Raw genomic sequence first — 26,459 nt, 5'->3', positions numbered from 1 at the left:
GCACAGGCTCCGGATGCGCAGGCTCAGCGGCCATGGCTCACGGGCCCAGCCGCTCCGCGGCATGTGGGATCCTCCCAGACCGGGGCGCGAACCCGGTTCCCCTGCATTGGCAGGCGGACGCGCAACCACTACGCCACCAGGGAAGAGAAGGGCAAGATTTTTGTCCAGAAATATGCCCAGTGCCACACCGTGGAAAAGAAAGGCAAGCATAATAAATGGTCCTGGATGGAAGACAGGTCAGGCCCCTGGGATTCTCTTACGCTGATGCCAACAAGAAAAAGGGCATCACCTGGGGAAAAATGTATTTGGAGACTCCTAAGAAGTACATCCTTGGAAAAAAATGATCTTCGCTGGCATTAAGAAGACAGAAAGGGCAGACTTGATAGCTTATCTCAAAGCTTCTAATGAGTAATAGTTGGCCCACTGCCTTATTTTCTTACAAAACAAAAATGTCTCAACTTCTTTTATGTGTAACATTTAAATTGATTTCATATACCAAAATTCAGATCATGAGTGGCTGACAGAATTTTTTTTTGGACAGTCCTGATTTGAATAAGATTGGCTGTGGTTAAATTAATATGATCAGCTTTTTGAATTTTGATAGGAATTCCAGTTCAGCAAGTACTGTCACTGTTTCCCTCTTCTAAAGATATAATTAGACTTGATTGGTAATATCGAACTTTTCACAAAGATGGTGAATGCCATCTCAAAACGTATAGGATATTGGTTTTAATTTAGGTTTATAGAACTGATTATATGAGTATAATATTTAAATACTGGGAAAATCGCTTTGTTGTCTCATACAATTGAGCAAGACTCACCTGCATTTCAGTTTGTGTTCATTGGGCTTTAAAGGGCTGAAGACAAGGTAGAAATATCCATTTTATCTTTTTGGTCTTAACTATGCCAATCCAAAATTCCCTGTATCCAAAATGTTGCCTTTTGGGAATTCCCTGGCAGTCCAGTGGTTAGGATTCCACGCTCTTGTTGCCTTTTGGGAATTCCCTGGCAGTCCAGTGGTTAGGATTCCGTGCTCTCACTGCCAAGGGCCCAGGTTCAGTCCTTGGTCTGGGAACTAAGACTCCACAAGACACGCAGTGCATCCAAAAAGAAAAGAGAAAAATAAATAAGTAAAATGTTGCCTTTTACTTAATGAAAGGCATTTTAGTGTGGTTTATGTAAAATATCAAAGAATATTTAACACTTCTCACATTTTATAGATGATCTATAAGGTCAGAGGCTTTTAAAAGTCAGTGTGACAGGCTTCCCTGATGGCGCAGTGGTTGAGAGTCCGCCTGCCGATGCAGGGGACACGGGTTCGTGCCCCGGTCCGGGAGGATCCCACATGCCGCGGAGCGGCTGGGCCCGTGAGCCATGGCCGCTGAGCCTGCGCGTCCGGAGCCTGTGCTCCGCAACGGGAGAGGCCACAACAGAGAGAGGCCCGCGTACCGCAAAAAAAAAAGTCAGTGTGACAAGATATAATAGCAAGTTAAACTTTGCTTTTAAATCCTTTACTATCTGAGTGAGACTGAGTTATAATTCAGGATTGTCTTTAAACAGCTATTCAAAACGACATGAAACTATAAAACTCCTGTATATATGTGATTGGTAATGGCGTCTTTGCAAACTCATTAGAGGATTAAAGTAGAGGAGATACACCATCAGCACAAATTTGTAGATTTTGTGATCATAAGGCTGAAGGTAATTAAAAACAAGATCTTAGAAAAAATAAAGTTCGCTTCTCAGCATTTCATGATGTGCAAAGCACCCTTTGACTTCCAGGTGCCATGTTGTCTGAGTTTGAGAACCACTAGTACCAAGAAAAGTGGGACAAATGGCAGAGTTCTGAGTCTAATTACTAGCTCTTTGGCTTTTCTATGTTTCTAAGGCCTTCCAGGGGCACATTGTTAATCCCAGTAATAAACAGGACATTTGAACAGCAGTTTACAATTTACAAAGTGATTTCACACACATTATCTCTAATTCTTGCAACCAGTAAGATACATTCCAATTTAGACAATAAACAGACTTCATAATGTGAGTGTACCGTAATATATTAGCTGTCTGTTCTTACACAATAAGGTTGTTTTCAACTTTTTGCTATTATAAACAATACTGTGATAAGCATTGTGATGAATAATACTTTGCATGTCTATAGTTATTTTTATGACTATTCCTAAAGATAGAATTGCTGATTCAACAAGTATACCCATTGTAAAAATTTTTAATATATAAATTCAAGGGGTTATTAAATAACTAGATTATGTTTGATGTATTTTGCTACTATAAATAAAGGTAAATTAACCTGCAATCTTTTTGTTTCTCTGTCTAAAGTTCTCTGTTTCCTCACATCCCACTTATTCCTCAATCTGCTCTGGCCTGGCTTCCATTTCCATCACTCTACTAAAACAGCTCTTGCTAAGGTCATCAAGGACCTCCATGTTTTTTAAATCCAGTAGATATATTTTATTCCTAACCTTGTTTTCACCATGGGATTTCACACCTTTGACAATTCCCCCTTCTGGAATCACTTGCTTCCATGGCTTTCATGACACCATACTCTGGTGGTTTTCTTCCTACCTCTTGGACTGCTGTTTTTCTTTTACGTACAGTGTCAGGGTCCCCAAAAACAGACTAGAAGAACTCACAGGACTCAGAAAAGTTGGTATGCTCATGGTTATGGTGTATTACAGTGAAATGATACAGATTAAAATCAGCAAAGGTTAAAGGCCCATGGAGAAAATTCCAGAAGAAAACAGGCACAAGGTTCCAGGTGTCTCCTCCCAGTGGAGTTGCAGAGGCACTAATTCTCCCAGCAATGATGTGTGACAACACCTTTGTGAAGTGTTGCCAAACAGGGAAGTTCACCCAAGCCTTGGTATACAGGGTGTTTATTTTGGGGGAAGGTCTGTCCCATAGGCATGGGTCACCCACATAACTGACCTCAGCTGCTCAAATTCCAGCCCACAGAGGTCAAACTGATACATCATGGTCCAAGGCCTCAGGCATACTAAAACAGATGTTCAGCATAAATCACATTGATAGCTTAAACTATTCAGTCAAAGTGATACAATGTGGCCCAAGACCTAAGGGATACAAACCATTCTTATTAGGCAGAGTATTCCAAGGGCTCAGAGGTTATCATCTCCCAGGAGTCAGTCAAGAACAGTTCTAAAAACAAGCCTTTCTTTGGAATGTGCAGGGTTTGATCAATACAGGCCTACAAAGTTAGCATTTTGCTATACTCAGACTTATTCAATGTTGGGCTTTCTGAAATATGAGCTCTAGATCCCCTTCTCCTCTCATCAGTTTTCTTCCCCTAGGCAAACTCATCCATGCTTCAGCTTCATTTGCCATCCATACAATGATAACTCCCAAGTGTATGACCTTAGCCCAGGTCAATTACTATCTCCATGTGAATGTCTCAAAGGCACTGCAAAGTCAGCATGTCCAAGACTCAGTAATCTTTTCCCCAAACCTCCTCATCTTCTTCCACATTCCCTATCTCAATAAATGGTGTTTTGAGCTAGAAAGGAAGATATTTAGAAGATACATTAACTGATTTTATTAACAGATTACATACAGGAGGGGGTTGTCCTTAAAACCTACAACTTCTTACCACTCATGTCTAATCTTTTACCCAGTACTGTCAATTTGACTTTCTAAATATTTCTCCACATCCCTCCATTTGTCTCCGTTTCCACTGTCACCACCCTAAGTCAACTTACCACCCTCAAGATATCACAAGCCTCATCTCCACATGTACTGTGACTCCCCTATAATTCACTGTCTAAACTGGAGTTGAGTAATCTTTTCAAAGGAAACTGATCTCTGCTTCCCCAATCCTTATCTTAATGGCTTTCTCTTACTCTTAGGATGAAAAACAAAATCCCTAAGGGCCAATAAGGCCCCGTTTCATCTGGCCTAGACTACCTCTCTAGCCATATAATGTCCCACTTTTCCCTTGCTTTCTACATTCTCGCTACATTGGCCTTTCAGTTTCTTCACTGTGCCATGCTCCCTCTTGCCTCAGGCCCTTTGCACATTCTGCCCTCTAGGTGAAATGATTGCTTCTCCTACCACCACCACCACCACCACTACCACCCACTTTGCAGAGTTAATGCCTACTCAAACTTGAGATCTGAGCTCAAGCAGTACTTCCTCAGAAAGCTCCTGTCTAGATCAGTTTTCTTTGTTGGATATCCTCGTTGATCCCTCTTTCTGGGACTTCCCTGGTGGCTCAGTGGTTAAGAATCTGCCTGCCAATGCAGGGGACACGGGTTTGAGCCCTGGTCTGGGAAGATCCCACATGCTGCGGAGCAACTAAGCCCATGTGTCACAACTACTGAGCCTGTGCTCTAGAGCCCGTGCTCTGCAACAAGAGAAGCCACCACAGTGAGAAGCTCATGCACCGCAATGAAGAGTAGCCCCCGCTCACCCCAACTAGAGAAAGCCTGTGAGCAGCAACAAAGACTCAAGGCAGCGAAAAATAAAAAATAAAATAAAACTAAAAAAAGATTCCTTGGGCTTCCCTGGTGGTGCAGTGGTTGAGAATCTGCCTGCCAGTGCAGGGGACACGGGTTCGAGCCCTGGTCTGGGAAGATCCCACATGCCGCAGAGCAACTAAACCCATGCGCCACAACTACTGAGCCCGGGTGCTGCAACTACTGAAGCCCACGCACCTGGAGCCTATGCTCCACAACAAGGGAAGCCACCGCAATGAGAAGCCCGCGCACATTGGCTTCCCTGGTGGCGCAGTGGTTGGGAGTCTGCCGAAGCAGGGGACGCGGGTTCGTGCCCCGGTCCAGGAGGATCCCACATGCCGCGGAGCGGCTGGGCCCGTGGGCCATGGCCGCTGAGCCTGCGCATCCGGAGCCTGTGCTCCACGAAAGGAGAGGCCACGGCGGTGAGAGGCCCGCGTACCGCAAAAAAAAAAAAAAAAAAAAATGAAGCCCGCGCACCACAACGAAGAGTAGTCCTCGCTCGCCGCAACTAGAGAAAGCCCATGCACAGTGACAAAGACCCAACACAGCCAGAAACAATAATAAATAAAAATTTTTTTTAATTAAAAGAAAAAAAATAGATCCCTCTTCACAGCTACTTGTAAGGACCTGTATAGCATAATGGTTAAGAGCAGGGGCTAGACAATTTGGGTTTGAATTCCAACTCTATCGCTTATTGGCTGTATTGACAAGTTACTTAACCACTCTCTGACTCAGTTTCATTTCTGCAAGTGGGTATAATAGTGGTGGGCATAATAAAACTATATACATATTATAGTACATATAATACATTATTTGTGATTAAATTAATGCATGGAAAGAGTTTGGAATAGGGACCAACAAATATGAGTACATAATATTTCATTTTATCATTAAGGTCTCAATTTGCAATAATGCATTCATTAGTGTGATTATCTGATTGATATTTGTCTCATTAAGCTCCATGAAATCAGGGACATCTGTTTCTGCTTATCATTTTATTCATGGTACCTGGCACATGGGTGCTCATAAATATTCAATAAATTAATAAGTGATTTTTTAAAATTAATTTATTTATTTTGGCTGTGCAGGCTTCTCTAGTTGCGACACACAGGCTTAGTTGCAGTATGTGGGATCTTAGTTCCCCGACCAGGGATCTAACCTAGGCCCCCTGCATTGGGAGTGTGGAGTCTTAACCACTAGACCACCAGGGAAGTCCCAATAAGTGATTTTTATAAGTAGAATTATATTGGATCCAAAAAAATTTACATATTAAATGTTTTCTGATCAGAGGAAGGTTTATCTTTGTTTATAAGAAGGAAGAGACTTGGCCATTCTTCTGCTTAAAGAAAAGAACTAATAATAATCCAGAATTTGAAAATAAAGGAAATAAAGGAAACTTTTACCAAAGCAGACTCCCTAAGAATCTGGGAGAAAATAGGATATAGAACACATGATGGGTAAATTAGCCTTAGAATAAGAGAAAGAATATCACTGCCTGGAAATTATGGGAAAGAAGATAGAGTACTGTGGAGATACAGGTAATTTTGTGCCTTAGGGGATGTGGATAGAAGAGTAGGAAAAGCCTGTGTAGCCTCTGAGAAAGAAGCAAGGCTGTATGCTGAGAGAGGGGCATCAGTAAGGTTAGTTGGGCAGTTAGAATTCTTTTGGCTGCAAGTAACAAAAGATGGTGGAAAGAAGGGTTATTGCGAAGGCAATCAGCTTTGTCTATTATAACTGATAAATATTAAAAATAGTCACTGAGCTCTCCTTCTTACCCATTTCTTTTCCCTTCCCCAGCGATTCTGCCCAGAAGCCATTAAGCGGGATCAACAATGCGGGTATTTGTGCCTCAGAGGGAGAGCAGCTGTGCTCAAGGGCAGAGTCAGAGACTAAGCAGGATTTCCTCCTGGGGAGAGGGGTCAGCCTCTGCAGGATGAAGAGAGAGGCTTCTACATGGGACGGTGGGCCATCGAGTTTGGAGAACAAGCAGGGTGAAGAGTGTGTCCATGCAGGGGATTATCACCCAGCACAGACAGTCAAAGCCAGAGAAGAGTGGGGGCACCCAGCATGGGACATCAGAGCCAGCACAGGGTGAGGAGGGTGGCCAGCACAGGGGGATGGCCTGGCCCTGGCATCAGAGCCCACGATGGATGGGGAAGGCATCTGTGTAGAAGGAAGGCCCAGTGTAGGGTTTTAGACTCTGAGCAGGGTAAGGAAGACATCCAATGGGAGAACAGCTTTGCATGGGCAGGGGTTAGCCCAGCATAGGGTAGCCCGAGAGAGTTAAGAAGGGCATCAGTGCAAGAATGGAACCCGTCATAATGTGTCAGAGCCTTGGTGGAGTGAGGACATCCTCCTCAGTTACAAATATGGAAAGAGAAAACTAGAATAAACTCTGCAATGCTGGGTTGGAATTGTGGTATCTATGTGTCCTCATGGGTGTCAATATATAGAGATAGTTATAGAAATAAATACATAACTGAGACATAAATGTATAATTGTATATGTATGTGTATATAATGGAAGCAAAAATTTTACCTCTACCCTCTTAAGGTCTCTGGTTGGGCCTGAGAATTAAATTGACATAAGACAGATTAAGGGACTTCCCTGGTGGTCCAGTGGGTAAGACTCCACGCTCCCAGTGCAGGGGGCCCAGGTTCAATCCCTGGCCGGGGAACTAGATCCCGCATGCATGCCGCAACTAAGAGTTTGCATGCCACAACTAAGAGTCCACATGCTGCAACTGAGTCTGCGTGCCACAACTAAGAAGTCCACATGCCGCAACTAAAGATACTGCATGCCACAACGAAGACCTGGGGCAGCCTAAATAAATAAATAAATAAATATTTTTTAAAAAAACATTAAGAGGAGAAAAGCATAAAGATTTATGTAATATAAGTTTTACATGACTTGGGAGCCCTCATAAGGAAATGACCCAAAGCAATGACGAAACCTAAGGGCTTATATATAAAGTTGAACAAAGAGAGGCAATTGTGGAAGAGTCACTTAAATATATGGGGAGACTAAAGGAAGATAAGAGTTATTTTGGGGCTTCCCTGGTGGCGCAGTGGTTGAGAATCCACCTGCCAATGCAGGGGACACGGGTTCGTGCCCCGGTCCGGGAAGATCCCACATGCCCCAATAGCAACAAACACACCTAGCACATATTGTACATCAACAATACTTCAGTAAAAAAATTAAGTTAAAAAAATAAAATTAAAGTAGATGTTACAGATTCACAGCCCCTCATTTACAATTCTAACACTTCACAGGTTTTAAAAATCAGGTTTTTTTTGTAATTTTTGGCAGTAAAACCTGAAGTCTACTAAAAATAATAATAATAATACACCTAGCACCCAGATCCTAGCTCTTAAATACCCTTCTCTTTTAAGAAGAACTAGAGCCCTTTGGTGAAATGGCTGATTCCAAGCCTACAGCAGAGAAAACAGAAGATGAGCCTGGAATATTTTATTGTTGCAGGTAAGGAAGTCTTCATAAAATGATGGTAACATGTTAAAAGGTAAGAAAAGCCAGCTTTAATAAGTTTTGAGTAGCCAAATCTGGAACAATTTGAGTATCAAAATAAGCAATGATAGGAACAGATTATAACCCACTGAATAAAATAGGAAACCATGAATCCAAACTGATGAAAAGAAAGAAATCAAGTTTGTTGAGGAAATTTTATTAACATAGCCTCAAAGTTTACATATTTGCATAATTTAGTATCTCATTTATATACTTAATGTAGTGTCAAAATATTACTCACAAAATATTTATTAATTAAAGAAAAAAGGAGTAACTTTTTAGTGGAGAAGAGTAGCAGACACTGCCTTAATCACGAATTGAATTTAAGCCATCAGTAATGAGACAAATCAAAACTATATTAGGATGGCATGAGAACACAGAACACAATTCTTTTACATTCCTGCTAAAATTGTATAACCTGCATCTAGTCATGAGGAAACATCAGATAAACACAAACAGAGATATTCTACAAAATAGCATGTCTCCAATCTTCAAAATTTCAAGGTCATTTGGAAACCACATTAAGAAGATGGCAAAGCTGCAATATGGAAGAAGCATGGGATCTTGAATCACTATCTACTGATCAGGACCATTGGTTTTGGAATTTATGGGAGTGATAATTAATTAAACTTCTGCTTGAGCCACTATTCACTTGGAGGACCAAAAGAAAAACTATCAAGGTCACAAACATCAAGGAGAGACTGAGGAGCTATTCCAGATTGAAGGGAGATTAAAAAGACTGACAAACTGCAAATAAAAACCCCAATGAGATACCACTTCACATACATTAGAATGGCTATTATCAAAAGAAAAGATAAAAAGAAAACAAGTGTTGGCTTTTATGTGGAGAAATTGGAACCCTTGTGCATTGCTGATGGGAATGTGAAAAGGTGCAGCCACTCTGGAAAACAATATGGCACTTCCTTAAAAAATTATACTTTTTTTTTTTAACATCTTTATTGGAGTATAACTGTTTTACAATGGTGTGTTAGTTTCTGCTTTACAACAAAGTGAATCAGTTATACATATATATATGTTCCCATATCTCTTCCCTCTTGCGTCACCCTCCCTCCCACCCTCCCTATCCCACCCCTCTAGGTGGTCACAAAGCACAGAGGTGATCTCCCTGTGCTATGAGGCAGCTTCCCACTAGCTATCTAATTTACATTTGGTAGTATATATGGACATATATACACTACCAAAAAATTATACTTAGAATTACCATGTGATCCAGCACTACCACTTCTGGTTATACACCCAAAAGAACTGAAAGTAGGAACTTGAACAGATATTTGTACATCAGTGTTCATAGCAGCATTATTCACAATACCTAAAAGTTGGAAACAACTCGTGTCCACTGATAAATGAATGTATAAACGAAATGTGGTATATACATACCATGGAATATTATTTAGGCTTAAGAAGAAAGGAAACTCTGACACATGCAACAACATGGATGGAACTTAAAGACATTATGCTAAGTGAAAAAAGCCAAACACAAAAAGACAAATATTGTATGATTCCACTTATGTGAAGTACCTAGAATAGTCAAATTCATAGAGACAGAAAGCAGAATGGTGGTTGCCATGGTGTGGGAAGGAAAAAAATGGAGAATTATTGCTTCATGGGTATGAAGTTTCATTTTGGAAAGATGGAAAAGTTCTGGAGATAGATGGTGGTGATGGTTGCACAAAATGTGAATGTATTCATGCCACTGAGCTGTATATTTTTAAATGGTTAAAATGATAATTTTGTTTTGATACAAAGGACATTTCTGGATCAATTGGTAAAACTTAAATGGGTCTGAGGTAGTAGTGATGTATGGTCTTGATAGTTGTGCTGTGGCTACTTAGGAGAATATCCTCATTTGTAGGAAATACTTGAAAATGTTTGAGAATGATGGGGCATCTCTGCTCTGAAATGAGCCAGGAATAGAAAAAAAACATTTTTCTGCTGTGCTTATAACTCTTTAACATACTTAAGATTATTTCCCCAAAAAATTTAAAGGTAAAATTAATAGTAGAAATTAGCAGTGGTCTGTTAAATAGTTGGGAAAAATGAATCCTGGGTTAGTTTTAGCATCAGGATTTAAGCACAGGTCTCCTAGATTATAGCCTTGGAGCACTTTCACATAAAGTCAATATAATGTTAATATAATAAAGACTCCATTGTAGTATGTATTTTTGTATATATGGTGTTTTATTTGTTAGAGGTTGGCTTTTTCTAACTACCTAGCACATTATTGTGTTATGAATCACCATTCTCCAGACAATGTTCCTTAGGAAAGATAGCCATAAGTTAAAAATAAGGAAAAGAGAATGGAAATAGGAAACCAAGGCTGATGGACAAAAAATTGTGTCTGTATTCTAAAACTAACTACAAATGATTTAAAATTTTTTTTTGTTATTTTGTATTATACTTGTGGTAGAAATGTGTGGGTTTACTAGAGGAAGTTAGTTACAACTAACTTCCCTTAGTTGTAAATATACTATGGTCAATAGAAAGTGCTGCCTACCTATTTTAAATTACTTTTATATTTTATTTGGCCTTAAAAAGGTTGTCTTTTATTATGTAAATATACAAATTAATCACTGAAAGGAATGGTCCAGGGATTGGACCATTTGGAATTGGAATAGAATTGCTAAGTAGATTGATGGCTAATGTCACTGAAAAAGCAGGGAAGAATTGGGATCCGGAAATGGCCTTGGTGGATAGGTGGGATGCTCTGGGGCAATTCTCAAGTTAATGGACAGAGGGAAGATGTCAAAGGTCAGGGGCCAAATCTGGCCTGCTTTTGCATGGTCCCAGAAGGTAAGAATGATTTTAATGGATGAATATTTGCAACTGATCAGAGCTCCCAATTAATGTTATTCCTAAAAAAAAAAATCATTCTTCTCGTTAGTAGACCTTTTATATAAAAACCCACGTAATATCCTTGATTTTGCCTCTTGGCCTTCACAGTCTAAAATATTTACTATCTGCCCCTTTACAGAAATGTTTGCTGAGCCTTGTTCTAGAGGTAGAAAATGGTCTATGTTCATGTGAAGAATGGAGTTGCAGCAAAAGTTGGAATTCTTGACAGACTCAATTATTTGTGAAGAGTTGTCTGCTGAGAGTGATGGAAAAGTGGCTGATAGAGAATAAAATAGTTGAAAAGTTTTGAAATAATTGCTGTGGGAAGTGCCCACATATGATAAAGGGACAGTTCAAATCATGGGGAAGAGTTAGATCTTAATAAGTGATGTTTGTGCAACTGGCTAGTCATACACAGCAAAAAGAAAATTAGGTCGTTATCTCACTCCTCTGCCAAATAACTGTGGATAGATGAAAATTAGAAATGTGAGAGAATGAAAACATTAAAGTACCAAAAGGAAGTTTGGGTAAATGTCTTTTATAAATTTGGTATGAGAAATGTCTTTTGAATCTTGATGAAGATTTAAGAAATAAAAGTTGAGGCCGTACCTTTGACTACATAAAAAATTTAAAACAGGTATAGCCCTCCTCCCTTAAAAAAAAAAAAAAGACATTCAAGGCTAAAAAGCAATTCACAAATGGAAAAATATGTACACAACATACATGATAAAGGGTTAAGATCATATCTCTTAACAGTATTTTTTACTGTTTATTTTTAAAATTTTAATCAGATGAAGTTGATATTCTTTGTTCTATGAAGGCTGTCTTAGTTATGCAAATGTAATTGGTGAAGGCACCCACTGTCCTGCAAGAAGATTCTAACAAAACTTTTTGGTGTGTTGGACTTGCCTGGTGGCACAGTGGTTAAGAATCCGCCTGCCAGTGCAGGGGAAACGGGTTCGAGCCCTGGTCTGGGAAGATCCCACATGCCGCAGAGCAACTAAGCCCATGCGCCACAACTACTGAGCCCGGGTGCTGCAACTACTGAAGCCCACGCACCTGGAGCCTGTGCTCCGCAACAAGAGAAGCCACCACAATGAGAAGCCTGCGCACCGCAATGAAGAGTAGCCCTTGCTCGCCGCAACTAGAGAAAGCCTGCACGCAGCAGCAAAGACCCAACACAGCCATAAATAAATAAATTAAATTAAAAAAAAAAACTTTTTGGGGTGTGTGTGTGTGTGTGTGTGTGTGTGTGTGTTTCCAATTAGCAGCTGCCTCACCTTAGTTTTACCTAGTGGGTCACTGGGAGAACGTGAATCAGTTTGCCTTAGAAACCTGGTATCCATAGGGAAGAGGAGACCAAAAACCCTTTATGCTCACCAAGATCTGAAGTTAAGGAGAATTTATGTGGATGTGCAAAGACTCAGTGGCAAAGGAGCACTGAGTAGACACCAGTTCTAGTTCTCTCTGTATTTGGCTATTAAAAGAGGTGCCCTTTGGGCTGAGTAAGCCCCCCTCAGTATTCTTGGACAATCAGTGGAGACGAGGGAAAACCACAGTGGAGAAAACTAGACTTTCTTCTAATAGGGCATGTGGCAGGCCTTGAAAATTAATGGATGTACTTGACCATATTTGTACCTTGAGTTTCTGGAGCAGATCATACTAGTTACACTAGTATAGAAAGAACTCTTTTAAAAATCAAGAATAAAGGTCCTACTGAATAGCACAGGGAACTATATTTAATATCCTGTGATAAACCATAATGGAAAAGAATATTAAAAAAGATGTCTAAAATTAAAAAAAAAGCTACTGCACCACCACCCCCCAAAAAAAAATCAAGAAGAAAAAAGCATTCAATATAGAATAAACAAAAAGCATGACCAACCAATCATATGAGAATAAAAATAAATGCATATTAAGTGCATGAAAATGTCAAAAGTGCACTGGTAATCAAAAAAACTATACAAATAAAAAGTGACATTATTTGTCACAGATCAGATGGTTCAAGAAAATATTATTCAATGTTGTAGATGTGAAAAAATATATATATTCCAATGTACTGTAAGTTAAGCGTATAACACACATTGTCATTCTGTATTAAAAAATAGTATGTAAATTTGTTTAATTTTAGAAAATAAATAGAAGAGGGATTTCTAAGGAAATAATTGGGCAAGCACCCAAAGATATGAGAACATTGGTTGTAGAGTTGTTAGATAATATATACAATTCATGAGTACAATAAATTAATTTGTGCCTTGGAGTAGAGTTCAGTAAAAGAGATTGGTGCAATGCCTTCCAAATTTATGGGAGTCCTACAATTTCCCTTTTTTTTATGTCTATATTATTGAAAGCTCATTCACTGCCCTCCACTACCAAGTCCTACCCCCAACTATGCCTAAGTTGCTGGAAATTCTGTCAGCTATTCTTAACAAGAACAAAAGAAAGCAGAATCAAAGTTGAATGAGAAGGAAAGAAAAAGAGGGTGAAACCGAGAGTAACCATCAGATCCATTAAACTATAACTTGCTTAAAAATAATAAACTGTAACCTGCTTTCACTGATCAAGCTTGCTTTGTTTTTACAAAAACTTGCATATCCTCCAAGCATCATGTAGCCTAAACAATGTCACGAATCTTAAGATGTTTGCCCAAGTTGTTTTTCAGGAACTTAGTCAGCTGTTGTCCATTTTGAGCTAGTTAAGACTTGCTGGGACCATGGACCTTCCAGCTGGACACGCACAAATGTCCAATTGATGATGACCTTTTGACATCAGAGGGCCAAAAACTGCACCCTCAGCACATGGCTAATGCCGCCATTTTCTAAAAATGTGTCCAGGCTTTCCTGGTGGCGCAGTGGTTAAGAATCTGCCTGCCAATGCAGGGGACATGGGTTCGAGCCCTGATCCGGGAAGATCCCACATGCCTCAGAGCAACTAAGCCTGTGCGCCACAACTACTGAGCCTGTGCACTAGAGCCCACGAGCCACCACTACTGAGCCCGTGTGCCACAACTACTGAAGCCCGAATGCCTAGAGCCAATGCTCCGCAACAAGAGAAGCCACAGCAGTGAGAAGCCCGCGCACCACAACAAAGTGTAGCGCCTGCTCGCCACAACTAGAGAAATCCTACACACAGCACCAAAGACCCAAAACAGCCATAAATAAATAAATTTAAATAAATTTTTTAAATAAATAAAAAATAAATAAAAATGTGTCCAATGAAGAAGCATGTAGCTTAGTTTCGCCTGTGCGAAACTTTACCTCATCTTTTCCTTATTTCCAATCACAGTGTTTGGCTTGCTGTGTGTCAGGCAAAGGAACTTGGCCTGGTAACAGGAAGAACTGGGATTTCCCAGTCTACAAAAATTTTGACTTTGTCTATGGCTATAAGGAACTGAAGGATGCCTCCTGGTCTTTTGTATTAGCATGAGGGAAATCCTAGTGGGCTTCACATGAAATGTAAATATGATTTAATCATTTCTAGAAAGCAGACTATTTACTGACCCTTTCCAGGTCATTACTAACAGCTCCACTTGGACCAATTCATATGCACTTGTTCTTTATGTATAATGGAAACCATATAACTTATCATCTAAACCAAAATGCTTGAGAATGAAAGGGGATGCTGTTAATAATTATGCTGCGATTGTCCTAGGAAAACCAGGCCAAACAGTCACCCTGTTTACATACCATATGATTTTGCCATGCTGCAGGGGAAAACAGATCTAATTGAGTTCAGATATTAGTAGATGTAAGTTGAAGTAAATTGAAGCACAAACCAGATAGATAGCTACCTAGCTAGAGAAATAGATACTGATTTGTGAAAGATGTAGAGACACATGGCACAATAATTTTAATAGATATCCATTTTGTAGTATAATACAGTCCATTAAATTTTCTTTTTACCTGGCTTCTGCTTCACAAATAGGCTGATTTTATTACAACGACTTTAACAATTTTGAAAAATGCTGTTGCTAGTTCTTTAGACTCTTGTCCTTTTGTTACCGAACCAGGTTCACTTGCCCCATAGACGCCAAGGTTTGCAGCAGAGATAGGGTTTATTCATGAGACAGCCAAGCAAGGAGACAGGAGAGCAAATCTCAAATCCAGCTCTCCCAAAGGCGAGGAGTTTTAAATATTTATGGATAAAGGGCATAGAGTGGTCAGAGGTGCAGGGGAAGGTGACTGGAGGTAAGAAAAGAGGAAGTGAGGTAAGTGTTGCTCTGCACAGTTGCAACTGGGCTTCATGCTCCTTCGTAGGATGTATGTTCAGAAAATGGCGGTGTTAGCATGATCTAAGGGTAGAATTTTTGGCCCTCTGACTCAAAAGGTCACCTATGGAACACTAAAGCAGGCCCGGTTAATGGGTCCATGGCCTCAACCGGCTTGATGTGGACAAGAGCTGACTCAGTTCCTGAAAAACAGTTTGAGCACACATCTTAAGACACGTCAGAGATGCTATCTATAAGGGGGTGGTGAAGGGAGTCTTGTGATACATTGTCTAAGCTACGTGAAGCTTGAAGGGCATGCAGTTTCACAAGCTTGATCAGTGAAGACAGATTACTATTTACTAGACAAGGAAGTTAGTTTAATGGATATAACTAATGACCATCCTCAGTTTCACTTTTACATATTTTAAAATCTAAAAGGTAAGGAGTGGCAGATACAATAGATATGCTCATTCAGCCTTCATTTCAAACCCTTTTTTGCTTACCTTAATCTACCGTAGAGGCTTGTGCTCCCAGACCCTCTTGTTGCTAAGTGTGACCATGTGACCCAATTCAGGCTAATGAGAGTTAAGTGGAAGTCTGTTGCTTCTTATTCCTTTTCCTTCTTCCTGTTTGGAATGTATAAAATATCTGATGCACAGCATCCATTAGCAAGAAAGCAGAACAGGACTGCTAAAGAACTGGTTTCTTCTTACTGTATGTGTGCGTTGGGTTTTTTTGGAAAAAATGTGTACATATTTGTATTTCTCCTTTTTTATTATACAAAACTCAGCACACCATATATATTATTTTGTGGCTTACAATTTCATTCCTCATTAGTACATAGAGATCTTCCTTTTTCTTCTTAATGGCCACATAGTATTCCATTCTGTGAATTTTAAAATCAAACCTCAAATTTGAATAAAAAGAAAAACAAATAAACTTCCAGTCCTTCCCTCCCCAGCCCCAGAAGGACTATGAGTTTGGGATTAGCAGATGCAAACTATTATACATAGGATGGATAAACAACAGGTCCTACTGTATAGCACAGGGAACTGTATTCAATATCCTGTAATAAACATGGAAAAGGATATGAAAAAGAATATGTATAACTGAGTCACTTTGCTGTACAGAAGAAATTAAACACAACATTGTAAATCAACTATACTTCAATAAAATTTTAAAAAGAAAAACAAATAAACTTAATTGTATATAAAATGATATAACCTCAGGGACTTCACTGGTGGTGCAGTGGTTAAGAATCCGCGTGCCAACGCAGGGGACACGTGTTCGATCCCTGGTCCGGGAAGACCCCACATGCCGCGGAGCAACTAAGCCCATGCGCCACAACTACTGAAGCCCGCACACCTAGAGCCTGTGCTCCGCAACAAGAGAAGCCACCTTAATGAGAAGCCTGTGCACCGCAACAAAGAGTAGCCCCTGCTCGCCGCAACTAGAGAAAGCCCATGTGCAGCAACAAAGACCCAACGCAGCCAAAAATAAATAAATAAAATAAATAAATTTTTAAATGCTTTAAAAAATACTTTATAAAATGATATAACCTCAGAGAGAAAAATAATTAATTCAAATAATTTTGAGTACAGGTTTCTCACTGTACACATTTAGTGGGGGTATAATTTGAAGACAAACAGAACTAAAATGAAATCTTAAAATTCTACTTAGAAGATTTGTTGTTGGTCGTGATATTGGTGTTGCAGCTCTGAAACTCTTGTGCATAATATAAGGAAGAGCAAATAATTGATATTGAGACCCAGGGTTTTCTCTGTGGTTGAAGGAAAATAAAATATGGAATGGTGGAAAGTGAGGAAAGACCTTGTGATGTTTGATTTGAATTGGAGGGGTCACTGTAAACTGATGGTTTTTGTTTTGTTTTATTTTTAAGTGCATTTCCTAGCTTTGTCCACTGAAAAAGGCCAGAAGCAATGACAACCCAGAACAATTTCTAAATATTATTCTCCACTATAAAGAATCAGAACTCCTTAAAGAAATGGCTGAAACCAGCTCTGGGGCAGAGAAAGCACAAGGTAAGCCTGCAGTGTTTGGCTGTGCCAGAAAGCAAGGAACTGTTCAAAGACTATTGGGAACAAAGGGACAAAGGAGCCAATGTGAAGGGTCTCCCACTGTCCAAATTTGAGACAATATGGGAATCAAACAGCATAACAATGGTAAAGGATTATAACATGCTGGGATTTTTTTTTTTAATTCCACAAGTTCACAGTGACAGAGAGGGAGAGAGGCAGATGCTGTTGATGCCTTTTTCCACATTACCCTCAACCCACTTGAATTCTTTTCTATCCACAGTTCCCATTGTTCTGACAGATGCCCACTTTTCTGCTCTGCCTGAGGTCTTTCTCAGGAACCACTTAGAGTGTATGGCTGCTGAGGGAGGCAATGGGAAAGTGCAGAGGTTTAGGAATGGGGGCATAGTTAATACATCCAGGGCAGCTCTTAACTAACAGGTGTTGGGATTAGCAGCACAATTCTAAGGAGTTCAACATCGTTTCTCAATGGGACTGAGCCTCAATTATCCACAGCAGAACTGTTCATTGATAAACCATTTACTGGCTTTTCCTCCTTGCCCTGTCTAACTTTCCCCATTTCCTCTGTTCCTCTGGTATCATCTCCCAAATAAACTACCCACAACCAGGTTTCTGTGTCAGGGTCTGCTTTGGAAGGACAAAAAGTAAGAGTTAAAGAGACTAGATAAAGGGGGAAAGGGTAAGCTTGTATTATAGAAGAATGCCAGCTAATACATATAAAAGGAATGATAGAATTGGGAAAATCACCATTTTGCAACCTTGAATTAAAATTTCATTCAGGCAAGAACTATTAATTTATGCTAAAATTATTATGAAAGGTTAATGGGAAACAAGATATTCACATGGTCTCAAAGTATCACCCACCCCTCAGATTACTTAATGATTACAAGGAGATCTACATGTTAAGTGGAAAGACTGGTCACCACCTCTACCAAGTTGTATTAGTCAGCTCGGGCTGCTATAACAAAATACCATAGATTGGGTGGCTTAAATAACAGGAATTTATCTTCACAGTTCTGGAGGCTGGGAAGTCAAGATCAAGGTCCTGGCCAATCTGGTTCCTTGTGAGAGCTCTTTTCCTGACTTGCAGATGGTCACCTGCTTGCTGTATCCTCACATGACAGAGAGAGAGAGAGAGAGAGAGAGAGAGAGAGAGAGAGAGGCAAACTTTTTGGTGTTTCTTTTTTTAAGGACACTAATCCCACAATAAGGACTTCATCTTCATGACCTTATCTAAACGTAATTACCTCCCAAAGGCTTCATCTTCAAATGCCATCATTTTAGGGGTTAGGGCTTTAACTTATGAATTTTGGTGGGACACAGTTCAGTTCATAACACCAGAGATCACACTACACATCACAATAATTGGGTAACCTAACATTATGTGCCTTCTGATTTTATGCAAAAAAGGGTACAACATGTATTTTTGCTAAAATATTTCATTTATTGCACTAATGGAGAAACAAAGAAATAAATCCTGGGACTTCCCTGGTGGTCTGCTGGTTAAGACTGCCCTCCCAATGCAGGGGGACGGGTTCCATCCCTGGTCAGGGAACTAGATCCCACATGCCGCAACTAAGACCCGGCACAGCCAAATAAATAAAAATAAATAAATATAAAGAAAAAAAAAGGAAAGAAATCCTGAATGTGGAACATTCTACAAGAAAACTGCCCCAGACTCTTCAAACAGCATAATTAAACATTTTTTAAAAGCCAGGAGAACTGTTCTAAAAATTTAAAAGAGTAAAGAGACATAACACCAAATGTAAATTGTGAACCTTGAAAAAAAAAGCAACTATAAAAAAGACATTTTGCAGACAACTGGGAACATTTAAATATGAACCTAAACTTAGATGATTAGACATTATTGTTGATTTTCCTAGATGTGATAAAAGTAATGTGGTGGTAAGAGAATATCCTTATTCTCAGGACAAGCATGCTTTACCCCATTTACTTAGGGGTAAAGTAATATAATATCCGCAACTTACTTCCAAAAGGTTTAGCAATAATAAATGCAGTAATAAACAGTTTAAAAAATAATAAATAGATTAAAAATTTAAAAATAAGGCAAGTGTGACAAAATGTTAGCAACTGGTGAATCTAGGTGAAAAATGTTCATTGTGCTATCTTTTAAGTTTTCTTTAGGTTTGAAATTTTTTTAAAAACTGTAAAAAGGTAAATATTATATAGAAGCCATATAAATGTTGTCTTTGTTGTCAAAGTGGAAAAATGGATCCTTGTGAATGCCTTTATTCCAAGTCTCCCAGGCCAATGTGTCATCTCTTTCATGCTCTATGATGCTGAATTCTAGGGCTTCAATAAAAAGCTTCTCTGGGACTTCCCTGGTGGCGCAGTGGTTAAGAATCCGCCTGCTGATGCAGGGGATAAGGGTTTGAGCCCTGGCCAGGGAAGATCCCACATGCTGCGGAGCAACTAAGCCCGTGTGCCACAACTACTGAGCCTGCACACCTAGAGCCCATGCTCCGCAACGAGAGAAGCCACCGCAATGAGAAATGAGAAGCCACCTCAATGAGAAATGAGAAGCCCACACCGCAACGAAGAGTAGCCCCCGCTCACCGCAACTAGAGAAAGCCCGCGTGCAGCAATGAAGATCTAATGCAGCCAAAAATTAATTAATTATTTATTTTTTTAAAGAGAGCTTCTCTAACTCTTGACCACTCCCCCTAAAAGGTATTAGGTCATTTCTAATGTTTCAGTATTATGAATATATTTTATGTATTATTCCTTTTATATCCTTAAATACTTGCTTAGAATATCTGCCATTAATTCTAAGAATCCTTAATTAAATGATAGTTTCTACTTCAGAAGGCAATCACTACCACAGGTCCATGGTTACCAGTTACATGGTTCCTTTTAGACCTGGTTCTGTGCAGATTCATGTTACCCAACTTCAAGTTCACTTTCCCTGCTATTCAGCAGTTCTCTAGTCAGCTCTTTTTAACTTACTGTAAAGCAAACAATATGTCTTTTTAAGACATCAGTTTCTTAAGCCCTCATTACACAACTATGCCTTCCTTTTCCTAAAATTAATATTTATTGACAAGTTATCTTTATAAAATGGTGGAACATTGCAAGTTTAACTAACTCGTGACCATTTATATCTTCTGCTTATTCTGTGCTAGGCACTGTTCTAGTAAGAAATAAAAAAGACAAAAATCCTTGCTCTCGTGGAATTTACATGCTAACATGGGGAAGCCAGACCCCAGATTATTTAAAATATATAATTCATGATTGTTCTAAGAGCTATAAAGAAAATAAGGCAAGGAAGAGGAAAAGGGACTGCAGAAGAGATTATTTTGTGCAGTGTTCTGTAGTTTAGCCTTTCACCTCTTTGGTTAAGTTTATTCCTAGGAATTTTATCCTTTTGTATGGTATTAAAAATGAAATTGTTTTCTTAGTTTTCTTTTCAGATTGTTTGTTGCTAATATATAGAAACACAATTGATTTTTGTGTATTGATATTGTATCCTGCAACTTTACTGAATTCATTTATTAGCTCTAATAGTTTTTCTGTGGATACTTTAGGATTGTCTATGTATAAGATCATGTCATCTGCAAATACGGATAGTTTTACTTCTTCCTTTCCAATTTGGATGACTTTTATTTCTTCTTCTTGCCTAATTTCTTTGGCTGGAACTTCCAGTACAAGGCTGAAGTGACAAAAACAACTATCCTTGACTTGTTCCTGATCTTAGAGGGAAAAGCTTTCAGTCTTTACCATTGAGTATGATGCTAGATCTCAAGACTTTTATAAATGTCCTTTATTTGGTTGAGGAAATTCCCTTCTGTTGGTAATGTATGCTCTTGAGTTGGATTATTTTGTTATAAAGTATATTATTGGGGCAACTGGTAAAACTTGAATGGGGTCTGAGGTTTACATAGTGTTAATTTCCTGATTTTGATGATTGTAATGTAGTTATATAGGAGAACAACCTGTTTGTAGGAATCACCCACCAAACTATTCAGGAGAGTTGTGCGTCATATGCTCAAATGAAAGTTCTCTGTACTATTCTTGTTATATATCTTGAAATATATTTTTCTGTGAGTTCAAAATTACTTCAAAATAAGTATATTTCTCAAGTAAACAATTTTGTTCAAAGAAACCCACCATAGACAAAGTTTAACAAATGACTGAATGAGATATTTGCAATCTAAATTCAATAAGGGATTAATATCTAGAATACAAGTAAACTCTGGTATAATAACAGGGAAAAAAAATCAGCAACCCCTACAGAAGAATGAACAAAGGAGATGAAGAGATAATCTAGAGAAGAAGAAACTCAAAAAGCTACCACGCATATGAAGAAATGCTCAGATTCATTGATAATCGGACACATTTAATTTGGAACAAAACTGATATGTCATTTTAGTTACTATATTAACTGGGAACCTTCATGCCCTGCTAGTGGGGAATGTAGCCTGGTGCACCCTTGTGGAAAGCACGTTTGCTCAAATTAGTCAAACTAAAGGTAACCGTCCTCTATGTCCACCAGTTACCCTCCTGGATATATATCTCAAATTCTTCCATGGTCCTATGCAAGGAAATATATAAGGATATTCACTGCAGTGTTATTTGTGATCATGAATAACTGGAGGCTGTCTGGGTATCCCTGCCTAGGAGAGGGGGTACTCACCATGGAGATCCATGCAGAAGTTGGTAGCAACAGACTAGTTATATAGCTAGCAACATGGATGGTTCTTAAAAACATGTTTTTAAGTAAAAATCATAAACTGAATGATACTGTACATTTTAAAATGGTGAAGATAGTAAATTTTATGGGGTTTTTTTACCACAATAAAAAAAAAAAAGAAATGAGAGGTATTACAAAACATGATTTTCCATCTTTGTTAACTAAAAATAACTCATACTAAAAAGCTGTATACATTTTGTAAGAACAAATACAAAGATGTACTTTTTAAAATAATTATTTAAATTATTTATCATCTGTTCTAATTCCTCTGCTTCTGTAGAAAGATGTGATTTCCTCCCCTACTTTTTCGTCCTTTTTGGCTAGTTCTACTCTTTATTTTAACCCGCGAGAGCATGTTTCCCTTGGTGTGATGGCCAGTCTTTTGGGCACTGCCTATTGGGAAAGATTGGAAAGCCAGACCATAGTCTTTGTCAACCCAGAGAAATTTAAGTAGAGAGAAGGGGAGGAGTCCTAGGTGCTACAAAACTAGTGAAGCACACCACCTCCACTTGCTCTAAGCAGCAATTCAGCATTTGGACTTCACTGTCAAACCCTGTGGGAGAAGAACCACTAGGAGGAAGTACTCCCTGGATTGTCGTCTACCAGCCATGGTGGTTTGGAGAGTAAGAGAGCAGGAGTAGTGCCCATGGCTAGCCCACCCGCCCTGCTTTCCTAACTCTTCACTCTAGCAGGGTTTTGTACTGCAATAAATTCATCCCTGGACAGGAAATACTGGACAGTAGAGATTTCTGCAATAAAGGTTGTCAATGATTGTTCCAATGCCAAGGGGCTGGACAGGCAAGAGGAATGTAAGTTGTTTTTCTCCAAGTTACCCTCTTAGAGCCAAGACAACACTCTCTGTTCTAGGATGCACCAGCACTACCACCTAGATCCCCCCAACACACACACATACTATTTCAAAACAACCTTTTAGGGCTTCCCTGGTGGCACAGTTGTTGAGAGTCCGCCTGCCAATGCGGGGGACACGGGTTCGAGCCCTGGTCTGGGGAGATCCCACATGCTGTGGAGCAACTGGGCTGGTGAGCCACAACTACTGAGCCTGCGCTTCTGGAGCCTGTGCTCCGCAACAAGAGAGGCCGCGATAATGAGAGGCCCCCGCTCGCCGCAACTAGAGAAAGCCCTCGCACAGAAACGAAGACCCAACACAGCCAATAAATAAATAAATAAATTTATTTTTTAAAAAACAACCTTTTATCTGCTCAGGGGGTTCTTATGGTTTGCTTGTTATTTCCTGGAAACCTATAGTTTCTCGAAGGTTAATCTCAAGGGGAGGAGCCAGCAGCCTATCTATTTCACCATATTGGTCAAAAGATGCCATTAAACACATTAGAATGGTAAAGAAAGGGAGTTGGGACTGGGCAATGGAGTTAAAAGGGAATGAATGAATAAATCAACAGGAGAGGGGCCCTGAATGGGGCAAAAAGCCACATAGTATTCACGGTTTTATTATAAAATATAATTATTATTATAAAAAATAGTAGTTCCTTGCACCATCACACTCTACTCCGATTTCCACAGCCCCAAACATTCAACTCTTTCAGATTTTTCTTTTGGTACTTATCTTGTATTTCTAAATAAAGTTTTTAAACTCTCCTTTCTTTCTTTTTTTTAGAAATTCTTTTTTTTGGGGGGTGGGGGGCCACGCTGTGAGGCTTGCATTATCTTATTTCCCCAACCCAGCCCCTTGGCAGTGAAAGAGTGGAATCCTAACCACTGGACTGCCAAGGAATTCCCTAAACTCTTATTTCTTGATTTTCCAATTTTAGATGCTTTCCATTGACCATAGAGGGAGATTTTTTGTGAAACTTAACGCGGCTTGTGTTTCAGAGTCCCTCACTTTCACAGGCCCTTTTCAAGGCCCCATTGTTAACTTCAAACAGATAACTTTGTATTACTTTTCTTAAAGACCATCCCTCGAATCATATGTTCCTCTGGCTCCACAAAACTCGAATCCATCCCTGATTTACTACCGAATTTGGACAATTAGGACTTAGCTAAGTTATATCCCACTCCCTTCAACACACACCAAAACACATACATTTCCCTTCCTCGATCTCACACAATTATATTATGTTTTTAAATTTTAGGTCATCTACCACGTTTTAACCCACAGATGCACTTTCTTGTTATCTTTTCCGCATTATCTTGTTTTGTCTTATGGGTGTGAAACCGAGCAGGACCCTGTGGGGTTCCTGGGCACGGAAGCCTTTCCATGTCCCCATTCTTTGTTTGTAGGGAACAGACTCTAGCCTCCATGACCTTCCCTGAGTTCCAAAGGGCAGATTAGAACAGTTGCTGATCAGGGAAGGGAGGGGATGCAGAGACAAGGGAGGAGCAGCCAAGTAACAATAGTGCAGCCTTGAGGCATTTTCCTGGTTCCACCTCAAGTAATACACATAATATCTTTGAGCTCTTTATAGAACTAAAACCCAACAAATGGAAGTTGTCAGCATTCTTCTTACCAGAGAAGACCACCTGAGGCCAGATTAAAGGAACCAGAGAAGCTCATCAAGAGATTATCTGAGACCAGATTAAAGGAGTGCAGGCCCGTACATGCCCTAATCTTGTCAGCAAGCCCACCCCTGTACTATTGCTATACAACTCCTCACCAAATCCTCCCAGGTTGGGACACAACAGTTTATGAGGACAGGAACCTGCTGTGTCCCCCTTTGCCTGGCAAAGCAATAAAGCTATTCTTTTCTACTTCACCCAAAACTCTGTCTCCGAGATTTGATTTGGCACCGGTACACAGAGGCCAAGTTTTTGGCATCAGATGCAATATTTTATCTCTCTAGTAATATTGCAGGGTTTGTTTTGTTTTGTTGGTTAGTTGGTTGGTTTTATAGTTTAATTTTGTTTAGTTTAGTGTAATTCCCTAAATTGTCTCTGTTTCCTCTAAGTTCCTTCTTTCTTCACGGTCTGTTCAGCCCTCTCTCTTACACGGTAGACTTTTCTTAAATGGGTGGTAATCCAATCACATTTAAGAGTGAGGTACTTAAAAACTGATCAGGAACTCAGATGGGGGAAGTTTTGTAGATGGTGGGTGTGGTAGGCAGGCTCTAAAATGGCCCCTAGTGATCCTCAGTTTCCAGTAGTCATGCCTTTGCAGTGAAGGATTATTCCAAAGAGAGCCTGGTCTTTGCCCTCAGTTCCTGGGAGGTCAGTTCTAAGCCCTTGGAATATTCTGCCTGATAAGGGTATCTTATTTACCTGGAGGCCTAGGGCCATGCGAGGTAGTCTATGCTAACAATGTGATTTATGGTGGTGGCTCTGGACCATGCTCAACCTCCAGAGGAGCTACAGACTAAGGTTAGCCAGGCAGGCAATCATGTCTACATGACTAAGCCCCAGCACAAATTCTGGACACCAAAGCTGGGGTAGGCTTCCCCAGTTGGCAGTGTTACATGTGTATTGTCACACATCGTTGCTATAAGAAGTAAGCACTATCTGCACAACTCCTTGGGGAGAGGAAGACTGGATGTTCTACACTTAAACTCTCCTGGACACTGCCTTATGATCCTTTTCCCTTGGGTGATTTTGATCTGTATCCTTTCACTATAATAAACCGTAACCAAGAATATGACCACTTTTAGTGAGTACTGTGATTCCTAGGAAATTATCAAACCTGAGGGTGGTCTTGAGGACCCCTACATTTGCAATGCCTTTGTGTAATCCTTTCCCTTTGAATGTGGGCTAGACTTACTGACTCACTTCAAGCCAACAAAATATGACTGAAGTGATGGGATGTCGCTTCTGAGATTAGTTTATAAATAGGCTGAGGCTTCCATCTTGGGTATTGTAGACAATAGCCTCTTTCTTGTATTGCTTGCCCAGGGAGAAGACAGCTGTCATGTCCTGAGCCAGCTCCATGGAGAGGCCCACCTGGCAAGAGTCCAGCAACCATATAAATGCGCTTGGAAGTGGATCTCACTTCAGTTGAATCTTCAGATGAAACTGCAGCCCCGGCTGACAGCTTGCCTGCAATCCCACAAGAGACCTTGAGCCAGAGGTATTCAGCTAAGCCATGATTCTTAACTTAGAAACAGTGAGATAATAAATGTTTGCTGTTTTAAGCCACTAAGTTTTGGAGCAATTTGTTACACAGTGGGCTACAATGTAAGGTGATTAGGAGGCTCCTATGTATTGAGTATCCAGAATTGTTTTTATCTGTAGGTATTTTTCCTGAGGCCATTCAATTTCTTTGAAGAAGAACTCTCCAATCTCCCAGAGAATATATGCCTGGCTGCCTGAGTTCAGGGGCCAGAGCTGGAAAAGGGACCAAACTTTCACTTATTCCCTCCATTTTTAGCCCCAATGCAACCCCTGCCCTCTAGTGTGTTTGGTGTGCCTAATTCTGAAGACTTTCCCTTGTCATCTGTCTGGAGAAGTTGTTGTAGCTACACCCAGGTGGAGAAGGGGCCTGGTGGGGCTAACGGCTCTGTATGTAGACTTTCAAAATTTTTCCTTGTTTTCAGCCCAAATCCTTATTCTCACCTTTTAAAGTAACTAGTGTCATTCACAAAAATAAACCTCACAAGAGTTAAAGATCTACCGTGAAAAACAAAACTATAAAACTTTTAGGAGATAATATAGAAGAATAT

The 26,459-nt window shown here is 39.8% G+C and overlaps 1 long non-coding RNA gene and 1 pseudogene across 1 annotated transcript in view; both read left to right on the top strand.

Moving 5' to 3' along the window:
• Nucleotides 1–515, top strand: part of LOC129392074 (cytochrome c-like) — a 1,994-nt pseudogene extending 1,479 nt beyond the window's left edge.
• The window catches only part of LOC129392075 (uncharacterized), a 30,560-nt gene extending 4,433 nt beyond the window's left edge, over nt 1–26,127 (top strand). The window contains exons 2-3 of the long non-coding RNA XR_008617153.1: nt 16,970–17,111; nt 25,693–26,127. This is a non-coding gene — a long non-coding RNA (uncharacterized lncRNA). The remainder of the gene's footprint in view (nt 1–16,969; nt 17,112–25,692) is intronic.
• The last annotated feature ends 332 nt before the right edge of the window (nt 26,128–26,459 follow it).

The sequence above is a fragment of the Physeter macrocephalus genome, chromosome 4 (assembly GCF_002837175.3).
Source record: "Physeter macrocephalus isolate SW-GA chromosome 4, ASM283717v5, whole genome shotgun sequence".
In the NCBI taxonomy this organism is placed as follows: Eukaryota; Metazoa; Chordata; class Mammalia; order Artiodactyla; family Physeteridae; genus Physeter; species Physeter macrocephalus.
Note: the sequence above shows the minus strand (reverse complement) of the source record. Positions and strands in the feature narration are given on the sequence as shown.